Source organism: Columba livia, chromosome 1 (genome assembly GCF_036013475.1).
Source record: "Columba livia isolate bColLiv1 breed racing homer chromosome 1, bColLiv1.pat.W.v2, whole genome shotgun sequence".
Taxonomy (NCBI): domain Eukaryota; kingdom Metazoa; phylum Chordata; class Aves; order Columbiformes; family Columbidae; genus Columba; species Columba livia.
Window position 1 is genome coordinate 184,608,968 of NC_088602.1, and position 12,591 is coordinate 184,621,558.

The 12,591-nt window shown below is 36.2% G+C and overlaps 1 long non-coding RNA gene across 2 annotated transcripts in view; it reads left to right on the forward strand.

Annotated features, from left to right (window-relative positions):
- The window catches only part of LOC110359196 (uncharacterized), a 52,523-nt gene that overhangs the window by 18,216 nt on the left and 21,716 nt on the right, over positions 1–12,591 (forward strand). For both annotated transcript variants that reach the window (XR_002414178.2, XR_010469563.1), the window contains exon 3: positions 1,933–2,009. This is a non-coding gene — a long non-coding RNA (uncharacterized LOC110359196). The remainder of the gene's footprint in view (positions 1–1,932; positions 2,010–12,591) is intronic.

Here is a 12,591-nt window from a genome sequence, read left to right on the forward strand (position 1 = left end):
CCTGAACATTCACCACATGCTTACCAATACATAACTAGCTAGAAGAAAGTGTCTGTTCAAGAGTTGTCATCTTTTCACCGACATCTGAAGCCCTCCATGTTTTGCTTTTCTTCCTACATTGAAGTGTTTTGGTTCCATGATGCTGTTACACTAATATAATCTCCCTTAAACCATTAGAGTCAGTGACAAGGAGTGATGGAGAGGGGGGAGAGGAAAATTAGTCATAAATATAAATTCATAGGAAGTGGTGCATCATATGTACATCAAGATGACTACAGAAGGGTATATATTACATTCATTTCAATTCCTTGCCTTGTTTGGACTCACATCTGAACCCAGACTATAGTGGACTTTAACATCAAATACACAGACGAATGTCATTATATATGTTTCATTTTTATTTAGCTTTTGTATAAGCAGTGAGGATTCAAACTGTCACAAATAACCAGCTGTGTTCCCGTTCAAATGTATCCTGGTGGACAGTGTTGTTCCTGAGAAATGCCTTAGAAATTATTCTTCCCACTGAAGTATCACAAGTAGAACTAAACCCTAGTTCATCATTATCCCACATGAGTGTGTTTTAGATTACAGTCCAAAAAACTCATGAAGAATCAACTGGAAGTTCATAGTGAAAAGAACGTGGTATTCACCAGAAAGTTTATACTTATGTTTTTCCTGTTTGTTTCCAAGTCTCACTGATGAATGCATGAAATGTAAAGTTGCCTGTAAATGAATTCAAGTGTGTGTTTGTTATGATTCACAGGTGAGGATTCAACATAAATATGAGAGATTATTTGCCCAGATCTACTCTTAATGTGCTTGACCAATGTGCTGGGAGAGATCTCTGTTGAAATGACATGAGGACACAGCAGCAGACATTGAAATTTGAATTCTTGTTGCACTAAACTACGACAATGGGATCTGTGAGACAGTGCAGTACACCCCTATGCCTGAAAAACAGATGAACCTTATGCAGATATCAGAAGTTTTCTTCCTTATTTCAATATTTTATGTCCTGTCAACAGGGAAGTTAACTAGTTTGTCCTGAATGTGGGAAAAGCTACAGAAAACCAGAAGACCCTCTACATAGGCTTCTAGAGGCATAAGCATTATTTACAGAACTTCATTCTTCATAATTAAGTGAGGGAAATAAGTGCTAATGAATGGTCAAAATAAAGAGATTAGAAATGTGATTTTGCACAGTCAGGGATGACGGTTATTCATCAGAAATACCTATTCATTTTTTTTTTTCAATTTATTTTTCTTCACTTTTCATTGACATAGTTGCCCAAGAGACTGTTTTGGTATTGATAGTTCAGGGAAGAGCAAATGCATGCGCTAAGGACTTGCATGAGTTTCTGCTATATGAATTTGCTAGAGATTTTATTAAATAACACTGTAGCTCAGGACAAGCTGCTCACATTTCACAGCTTATTTCCCCATACTCCCTAAATGCTGATTTACCAAGAATGAAATGCATATACACATACTCTGGAGCATGTGTTAAAGCTGTGCTAAACATTTTCCATGTAACTTCCAGCTGGCAACATTTTGCCAGAAAGCCTGGTACTTAGAAATGATAAATAAATAAAACAAACAGAAACTTGTGTTGTAATAAGGAGACAATGGAACAGCTGCAGGGTATGGAGTAAATTCATCTTGACTTGATGTGGACACAGTGGCTGGATTTTACCCAAGATATACTAGCAACATTCAGATTCCTAAGGGGAAGACAGTGGAGAAGGAAGAAGGGATCTCATTGGGAGGTCTCTTAGCACATTTGGAAAAACAAACACAGAAATGATGAAAAATAATATTTAAGCAGCAAACCCAACATATACTGTCCTTCTGCAGTATGTTGAAAAAACATGAACTTGTCTCAGGAAGAAAAAATAATGAAGAGAGCTTTGTTTTGTTTTATTTTGTTTGGAGTGAGAATAGGAAGAAGGTGGAGTCGGGGTGGAGCTTGAGAAGGCAAACTGTGCGACATCAACAGCCACCAAGTGAAGGTGAGGAAACCAAGAATAAAGAGGGTGTATCAAATGTGCTTGTAAAGGGTGCTACTCACTAAAAAAAGAGAAAACCTCTCCAAACTTCCTTAATTATATTTGTTAGGGCAAAAGAAACACATAGCACAAATGCTTGTGTCATGAAAATATTTTCAGTTCAAGCAAAATTTGAGATCAGTTCCTCAGCACCAGTAATGGTAACTACAAATGCAGCAGCAAAAGCTACAATAGGTGGAACATTTACATCTGTTTTCTTTAACTTGTGTGGGTGGGCTGCCTTCTACTTATAGTAGTGTACACCAATTCATCTTTCCTGAACATGTCATAGTAATAGCCCACTGAGACTTGTATTATTGGTGTCTTCTTGCTATTGAATGCCAAATCCTAGTCTTGTTTCTCACACAAGGTAGATCTATATATTAAGGATGAACACTCTGATGTATATCTATGCTTTAGGCACCCACATTTAGAAACAACGACCTTATAACTGTGTAAAGACCAGTGGCAGTGGTGAAAATGGAAACCAGGGATCAAGCTTCTAAACAATATATATCAAATGGGTAAATCAGATTCCTGTATGTTGATTTCCTGTTACTCAACCGGTAGGCAGAACTTTCTGAGTTGGAAACTGTAGTAGTTTAAGAGAAAGTAAAATGGGGTCACATTAGTCTGTACTCTTTTATATTTTCACTCAAATGCATGAAGGAGGCTAAGCAAGAGTTTCTGACATAACCATCACTCTGACTTTGTCTTGACTGGGTTGTCATGATCAAATGACTTCACTGCCTGGTATGTGCTCCTCAGCTTTTTACATCCTTGATAGCCTAGCTTATACACGTACGCATGCTGACTTCCTCCAGGACACCACAACCCAACCTGGTAATTGCACTGCTAAAGCTAACAGCCGTGTTAAAGGTCAGCAGAAGGGCCTTAGCCGTGAAGTGGCACTTGCCTAACAAAATGCAAAATACTAGGGTGAAAGAAGTAAAACTCAACTATTATACGTTACAAAACTTGAGACATTCAAAGTCAAGTGTATCATTCTCATGTTCCTATACCCAGAGAAGAATGTCACAGCATGACTCCATCCTCATGACAGAGACTGAAAGAAGAACGAAAAATAATGCAAAGCTATCTCCTTCTTGTTAAAATCTATTGTTAAAATCTATTGTAATATTATGTTATTCCTCTGTTATTGCACTGAAATAAAGACATTTTAATCCCAGGGTACAACTGAGAGAAGCCCTGATCTAATAATTGCAAAACCCTCCAATCCAATGTTTTAGAACTCAGAGTAATGGTCACTTATGAATATTCATACAGACCGCTAAAAGAATTACACTGTGTCTGCAGTTACAGGCAGAAAACAAACACGGCAAATTTTAAAGAGACAGCAGTATTTTACTGAGCAATTGTGAAATATTAAGGGCATCCACAACAAAATTCTTGCAGGTAAATTTTTCAAGAGAGGTATATGGAACAGTGATAACACTGTCATGGAACACATCTTTTAGAGATAAACAAAATACAGAATTTCATCTCAATTCTTCAAGGTAACCTGATAATATGTTTTTCTCTCACATGCAGGAGTATCCATGCTGGTCAGGTAAGATGATAAATGCAAAAGGCTTATACAATCTTTGTAAGAGAAGCTAGCATGCCAAACTAAACATATGTCTTATCTTAATGGAAGACAAATTTTTATCTGAATAAGGAATTTACCTCATGAAAGCCTGCCCTAGGGTTTACAGTTAAGGATGGTTAAAAATGCATAATATTTTACACATGTTTGTGTACCTTCCTTTATGATTAAGTAAACTGCAGAATTCCTTGGTGGTAAAATAATCAATGTTCAAGGAGATCGTTTTCTGGTTCTTCTGACAAGTCAGCACTTGTATATGAAAGGGCCCAATCTCATCCTAGCAAGAAATGGACTTGTTCCAATGGCAGATGTACTAAGCCAAGCAGATACTTAGTAAATTGATTGTTTTGGAGGACTGACCTTGATCTGAAGTGGGAGACTTCTTGTGTTCACAGTATTCCCTGAAGAAATGAAAGTGGCCTTTCTTCCGTTAATAAACATCTTGAGGTAAGATACTGTTGAGACCTCAAGAACCAGATGTTGATGGTAACACAGCTGAGCTATTTGCATGCTGCTGGTGAAAGGAAGGGAATTCTCCTCCTTCTCCTTCTCCTCCTTCTCCTTTTCTCCTCCTTCTCCTTTTCTCCTTCTCCTTCTCCTTCTCCTTCTCCTTCTCCTTCTCCTTCTCCTTCTCCTTCTCCTTCTCCTTCTCCTTCTCCCTCTCCTTTTCCTCTCTTCTTCTCCTTCTCCACCTCCTTCTTTCTCCCTCTCTTCCCTCACCTTCCTATTTTTCCTTCTATCCCTCCTGCTCCTGACAGGACAGTTGTCCCTCTCTTGTAGCAGCTCTCTAGCCACATTGGGCTTTCCCTGCCCCCCGCCACTTCTCATTAACATATCAGAAAAACACTCCGCAGATCTAATGGCTCTACTTCTGGCATTCTAAAGAATTAAAGTTGCTTATAGTGAAGTCTGTCAGGCTTCTGAGCCAGTAGAATTTTGTAAAGATCAGAACTTTGCAAGAGGCAGGAGTTTTGTTTTCTGGCAACGCACAGATGTTACCTCATGTCTCTGCATCTCATGGAATCATATTTGAAGACTGGATCTCTCTTCAAAATTGATGGAGTTTTTTCCAGGCATAAAGAATCAAATTCTGTAACAAAAATATTTATTAATGTACTGGTTATATGTGATGGGAGAAGGCAGACCAAATTGTCAGAACAATAGTTTATTTTCTAAAATGTTTGTGAAAAACAGTTTCTAAAGTGAAAGTGATGGAAAATATTTAATGGTCTCAAATAAAATTATCCTTAAAACTATCCTCTAACCAAAATGAAAAAAAAAAAAAAGGGTGAAAAAAAGTGTTTAATGTGATCCCAAGCTTTTCATTTGTTTCAGATGTTTTCGTATCCATAGAAAAACGTAGATTCTCAGTGGTTCAGCTCTGACCTGGAGCCTCTACACAAGCCTCTCATCTATGTACCCTTCCCTGCAGTCTATGAGGTACAGGAACTGGAGCACTCCAAGGCTTTTTGGTTGATAGTGTTCCACTTTGTATGCATAATGCTTTATTCTTTCAATGACTACATCAAATCGGACTCCTGGCCACTACCATGATGTCTTTTGCCCAGTCCAATTCGCTCTATACAACATCTCTGAGGGGTAGCTAGACCATCAGCATGTGTAGATGTTTGCCTGCTTAGCTAGTATACAGTCTGGACTGCTGAGTTTTCTAGACTTCTGCAGATGGAGGATGCAGCTCATCCTCCTTCCAGATAAATGTCTGAATCTTTAGAACAAAATTTAAAATACTCTACAGAGATAAAAATAACTGCAAAAGAAGAAATGTCATAAGCTTGATGCTTGACCAAGACAGTCCAGGTGTCTTGGAAGAAAGTTTTCTTGGGAGTTTTGTGGGTGAGCTGAAGTGTGAGAAGAAATATTTCTGGCTCTCTCACTCGGAGTGATAGTTTCCATTTCTGAAATTATGTATATAGACCTTCACCTTTGCTTTCAGTCCCTGCTACTTATTATACTTGATGGTTTATTGAATTTCATTATGTTTTCCATCTTCTGCCTGGGTCTCATTTCCACAGAAAAGTTTTAATTTAAGGAATTTTATTGCCATCCTTCACCTGAAGATCTGTCATTGCAAGAGGAATGACTGCTTATTTGCCCTGTTCTTTCCTAAAAGTATCCACGCTAAGATTGCTTTCATGTTAGTGCCTGCCAGATCCTGTCTCCAGGACTTCACTTTTTAGGAGCCTGCAAATGCTTTAGTCTATGCTAGACAAATGTCTTCATGCACCAGGTGCTGACGATCATAACCTGTTTTTAGTTAAATTCACAAAAACTCATTAAAATCAATGGAGATGCACAAATAGAAGTGACTAAGTAGTACTTAGCTCAGAAATGCTGGGTTTTCATCTGTAGGCTTAATAATCTATTAATAGAAACATCATGTGTTCTAAACCATGCCAACGATTACTGTAACATGTTGTGATTGTGCTGCGCTTTCAGCAAAGGTGGGTCTTGTGTTTAAAAATGACATTTGCTTTACCATTCTGCCTAAATGGTGGATAATGTTTTAATAAATGGTATTTTTAAAAAGAAATATATTATTTGATAAAATTATTACCCAAACTGAATTCCATCAAATTGTCACAGTTGTTATATGCTTAAAAAGCTTCTGCTCCTCTATTATTAAGTGGTAAAAGATTATAATTGGATAAAAATGGATACTAAAATGACTGATTTTAAAAAGTATGTTTCAATAAAATTCGGCATAAAAATTCAAAGCAAAATGTAAAAAAAGGGATTTTCTTTATTATTTTAAATCTACACATTTTAAAATATTTCAGCGAACAAATGAATGTTGTAATAGCAGGCACATCACATGTAGTACATACTCCTCAGTTTCCAGCACTCTCTCATTCACTTATATGATGATTCATGAGTCATACTTATATACTTTATACTTCTTTACTACAATAGATAGTGTGTTTATACCGTTAACATTAATTTAAGTGCAAAGGGGGTTGTGGTAGGGGAAGCTAAGACTTAGTACTTTGCAAACCTTTTTAGTCATGGGTTTTAGTTTTGGGGGCATGTATAGATCCATCTGTGGAGGAGCTTTTTTTTTGCAGTCGTGACTGTATATCTGTGCTTTTCTTATGTGACTAGTAAATATATTGTGACTGATTTTTTTTGGACACAAATAAAACCAAAATGACAACTTTTTTTTATTTTATTTTATTTTTTTTAAACTCATAGTAATGAGAATGAAAACTGCAGGAAGCTACTTTTTTCTTGTTTAGTTTAGAATTAAATCAAACAGTAAGCAACTAGGGATCATGCATTCAAAACAGAATGGATTGAAAACTGGAGAATAAAAAGCTTTGAAGGAGTTTAAAATTGAAGGAACTGAACTGCTAGCGAAAGAATATTTCACTTACTTATTAAATCAGCAATGTTACCAATTGAATAGGAAACAGAAATGAACTAAAAAAGTAAACTACAGAAAAGAAAGAAACAAACAAAAAAAACAGCCTAGGAATGACCCAGAGAATATAAAAAATAGTAATGGTTTCTTGAATACTCACTAAACTAAGAAAAAACAAACCAAACCAAAACAAAAATAAAGTTATAGAAACATAGATCCTGCATATTTAGTTTTATTCCTGGTATGGCAAAATTGCTTCTATTAAATTAAAAAAAAAAAAAAAAGGTGGGATTGGTGTGAATATGGGATGTCAGTTCTTGTGCCAGATGTCATTCACTGCATCCAGGACAGAATTAGTGCTTCAGACAATCCTTTTGTAATTGACATTTCTCATTTGTACAAGAGGTGATGTGAGAGCTTCAGTATGTTACAATGGGAGCTTGAATAGGAAGGATCCTACTGCAAAACAAGGTACCAGGAGTAACTGCCCAGGAGAGTGAGTTATTGTGGCTGCTGCATCACCACTATAATACTAGCTCCAGTGCTATCAGCACAGAAACTTGTCATACTTCTTTCTTCACCTGGCAGGTGAGCTGGCCACACCAGACTCCATTCAACAGTGACATGTAACTCAAAGTACATATTTTTGTGCTTTAACAGGAGCCAAGTAAGAGGTAAATTTCAAGTTACATTTTAGACTAAAACTGCAGTAGGATTCTAACAGTGAAGGCTTGAAGATATTGAGCCTACAGATAATAACAATTAAAAAAAAAAATGAACACCATTGCAATGCATTCTAAAAGGAGTTCATCTTCAGCTGTGTGAAGAACGGCAGATTTTATTTTTGTAACAGAATAGGCAACCTGAGGTCTTGTTCCTATCTCAGAACAGGCCAGTAGGTCAGGTACCATCACTGGAAACTAAGCTTGAGCTCAGGAGTGCAAGTGTCAGATGAACAAACATACCAAAGTTTGCAGCCTGGCCTCTAGGATCCTGAAAAAAGCACTAGAAGTTAAGTGTGTGGGTGTAACATTTCATTGACCACAGTGTGCAGACCAGTATGTTCTGTGAATGAAACTGGTGGGCAGGTTATCATTTCCATCAGAACGCATTAACCATCTCATTGTGGTGACATCACAGGAGGATGAGTTAAATGCATGAAAGTGCCATTGCTCTTTCGTTAGGGAAATTATCTGTTGCCTTCCAAGAGAAATATCAGACTGATTGTGAGAGGATAGGGTGGGTGGGGGAGTGGTTGGCTGAACATGTCATCACAGTGTAAGATAAAATACTATTCCAGAATGGGTAACAGCATATTTGGTGCACCTGGCCTGTTATTTAAACAGTTTAAATGATTTACTTTTCTCTCCAGTCCCTAAATAAAGTAATACATTTTAGATTTTCCAGACCACCTGAAATATAAAGTCCTTGCAAAAAACCCAGACAGTACCTTCCCCCCAGTTTTGTCTGGTATGTATTGAAATGTATTTTTTTAACAAAAATAAGTATTTAATTTACCTGAATTTTGTTTCTTCAAAAAAAAAAAAAAAGACAAAAATTCAAAATGAAAACTTAGAAGAGTATCTTGTGGAAATAGTACTAAAATTACTTCAACTGTATCTGAGTTTTTCTTTTGTTTCCTCCCTAAGAACTACTTAACACATTTCTCTCAAATTCATAATTCCTGAACTAGTTTTTTTTAAAGTAATACATAATTTTTGCCCATCTCTGCATGTAATCAGTTATTAATCATAAAAATACTATTTGTACATGTAGAATAGGTGCCCATTTCATTTCCATTAAAAACACAACAACAAACAACAAACAAACAAACAAACAAAAAACCCCAAAACAAAACTATCAAAAAAACCAACCAACCAACCAAACAAACAAAAAAAAAAAAAGGGGGGGGGGAAGAAGAAAAAAAAAAATTCCCAGTTGTTTGTATTATATCATTCACTTATGTCCCATCTACCTGATAACAATCTTGGTTTTCTGGTTCCAGTCAGATGCTCATGTTGACCAGCTATTGTTGAAATTATTATTTCTTTTTGTTCTTTGTAAGATGATCTTGAGGTAATTTCTGCATTATTTCTCCTAAATGTTTTCTCTAGATTGTATTACTGGAGTCCACTGCATTCCCATACATAATCATCATCTACACAGAAAAACCTGTAACACCCTAGTGCAACCTAAAGGCTAAAGATAAAGTTCTGACCTTAAAAAATGTTATCTCCTTTTGGCTAAGGACAGTACTTTGCTGTAAAGGAGTTTTTGCTTATTAAGACAAACACAAGTCTGGCTTTATGGTAGTATTTATTTATGACTTCTTTATATCAAGGCTCTCTAAACTTCACCTGTAATATACTCTGTCACAGTTTTACATAAAATCGTCTACCAGAAGGGATTGACATTAGTTAGGAGAGCAGAAGCAGCTCTTTAGACATATAACTACTGTGCCATTTTGATGTAATTCAGTTTAAATTTCAAACATTTCTATTTAACATAATCAAGTGGTATGAAATCTTCTTTTAAAATGGCAAGTATACAGTACTAGCTCAATTGGCACTTAGCAACAGTCCTTTTACAATATGCACAATAGCTTCCAGCAGGGAGTTTTTTAAGGACCATCCTTTGAGAGCACAAACTCACACACGTACAATCAGGAGACATCAAGGTACTATCTCCATCTCCCCTTGAGATGTTATTTAGCTAATGCACAAATGTTACAGCTAAGCTGCTAGCCTGAAAAATAGAACAAGCAGTTGTGTGCAGGTACACATCTTTTCTTTTTTTCATTCTAGGATAGCTCCATATTATAATTTCACATAAAGTAACACCTAGAAAGGTGTACATGTGATTTTTACTCAATGGTTGGATTTCCACATTTAAATGCACTGTTGCAGTCAAGTGCCCATTCTTGAATTCAAAGCACCATCGAGTAAGTACACAGCTACAGTCATTACTGGATATTCTCTGGTTAAAGTATTGCTGGAACGACATAGCTCTATCACAGGCTGCCGTCACCAGTAAATACTGCTATGAGCATAGCTATTTTATATCCAATGAAAAGAAAAGATCTGGCCCTGCAGTTAGCTTTCCTCGAGAGAGTCAAATCCTGGCAGACAAGCCCCTTGCTTCAACTGCAAACCTCCCATACTTATTGGTTGTCTTCCAGAAACCATGCTGAACCATATAATAAGTTCAAATTTCGTTAAGCCCAGGAGCAGAGGGAGTTTCTTGCATGCTGCTAAAATCATGGCACAATGTTCTGAACCGGATTATTGCACTATAATCTCATTCCAGTTGGGATCTTGTTTTGCTAATAGAAGGCTTTTAAATCCAAGATAGGAAAGTAAGAGGGAGTCTACACTGAAGTCTGCAGTGATATTAGTAAATACATTGCTTAGATGTCATGTGCGTGGAAAGAGATGATGACATCGATATTACTGTGGTAATTCTATCTTGGGTATAAGACTTCAGTACTGGCTTTAACTCTGTTCATATGGAAAACTGTAACAGCAATGTGCTAACACCATGGTGGCAGCCCAGAGGACTATCTTTGCCTGATGATAAATATATATTTTCTTTAACTAATAAGAAACATGACCCTGATATGATCTGATGGACAGATCATTCAACCAATTTTCTTTCAGTCAAATGTTTTTTAACACAAGCACCTCAGAGTAAAATACAGTAGAAAAAATAAAGAAAAAATAGGCATATATTTTTAGACAGTAAGTACACTTGGAACAGTGAATTAGCAGTGTAACAGACTTTTAAAAAACGTACTCTTTGCTAGTGCCTAGACATGAAATCCATGGAAAGCCCGAAAATCCATAAAAGCAGGGATAAATTCAGGTTTATTTTAAAATAATTTTTAAATCACAAAATAATGTAGATATGAGTTAATGAAAATAACTTGTGAAATTATATTGGATTTTTACTGTTTACTTGGAGGAGAAAAAAAAATTCTAGGTAAAACATTTGCTTAGACATGTTCTAATTGCAGCATTTGGATTTGTTCTTTTTTGAAATGACATTGCAAACTTAAATTTACTTTTTTATTTAATAAAGCAAACTTAAAAACCTCTCTAAACAAAACTGAGTATGTTATGGTTTAGTTTGAGTTTCGCTTTTTCTTTTTAACCTGGTCTCAATTTTTCCATTCCAACAGTGAATCAAAGAAACTGTGATATGCATATCTTTGACTATAAATACTATTATAGGCTTCAGTTGGATTAGGATCCTCTCCTTAATCTAGTCTATTAAAAATGCCTGTGTTCTAAATCTGCATGATTTACCTGGTGAGTAACAAAGCAGAAGACTTTTTTTTCTTATTTCTACTGCCAAACTATCAGAGACTCTAGGGACTGGTGATCTACAATATTTCAGGTTGACTGTTCATTCTGACTATTCAGGCACAGGAACAGCTGATGTTATGGTTAATTTTTTGTATGGCCATCTTGAGGCCCACAGCAAAACTTGCTCTTCTTGAATCCCAGACTCTGGTTTGAAGTAAAGCGCTGGACTATGAAGCCAACTCCCCAGAGTCAGACGGGTTTATAACAAGTCTTGATTTAAAAGACTGATGATGAGAGTGCACAGTGACTCATGAGAAAGTTTGATGGTGCATCACTGGCCACACCAGTGTGGAAGCTCTTGTCTTGCCCCATAGATGTCACCTACATAGGCACAGCAAAAAAAACAAGACTGACACACTGTGGTGCAAGAGAATGTCGTTTTTAAACTTCGGTTAAGTGTTTTCTTTTGACCACTCTGGCTGCCTAGGTAAAGTGGAACTGGTAAAGTTTGCTGGAGGATTCCTTTGCCCCAAGGGTCAATATTTGATTTTCATGGTTTGTCTTTGGGGTGTTCTAAAGCACTACCTTTTTGCTTCAAAACCCAAAGTGCAGGAGTCTACAAAAATTGGCCACAAGTAGCATATTGTCTTTTTTTTTTTTTTTTTTTTTAACAGAATCATTTTGTAATTATGACCACTTAAAAAAATCTATAACTAGGTCCAAAATACTTCTTGGCTATTCTACAGCTAGTAAAGGCCTAACTAATTTTAAACTATTACAAAAATCATCTGGACAGACAGACCTCCCTGCCAAGTTTTAGGTGGATAGGATCCAGAGTGGCTGAGATATTAAATGTGAAAACTCCATTTTTATAGTTGAAATGCCAAACTGCAGCATCAGGATCCTGATGCTATAACTTTTAAGAGAGCTAAGTGGTGTAATACTGTACATAATTATTTCGCTCATGAGTAAAAAGGTCTATTACACATAAGCAGAGCTTTAAGTAAGTTATAAGGACTAGTCCTACAGAAATGTATGCCAATCATATGACCAAACAAGATTGTGTTTTGCAATTGTATGCTATCATTTTTTGGACTTGCCATCTAGTGTGATACTGACAGACTTTGAAAGTCTATTGGTTATTGCCTCTAGAGATATTTAGTAAACTTTTATTTATTTACAGCAAATCCATTAAGGCAACAAAGGCTAAATAAAACTTATCTCAGCACATCTTTTTTTTTTTTTTATTATTATTTC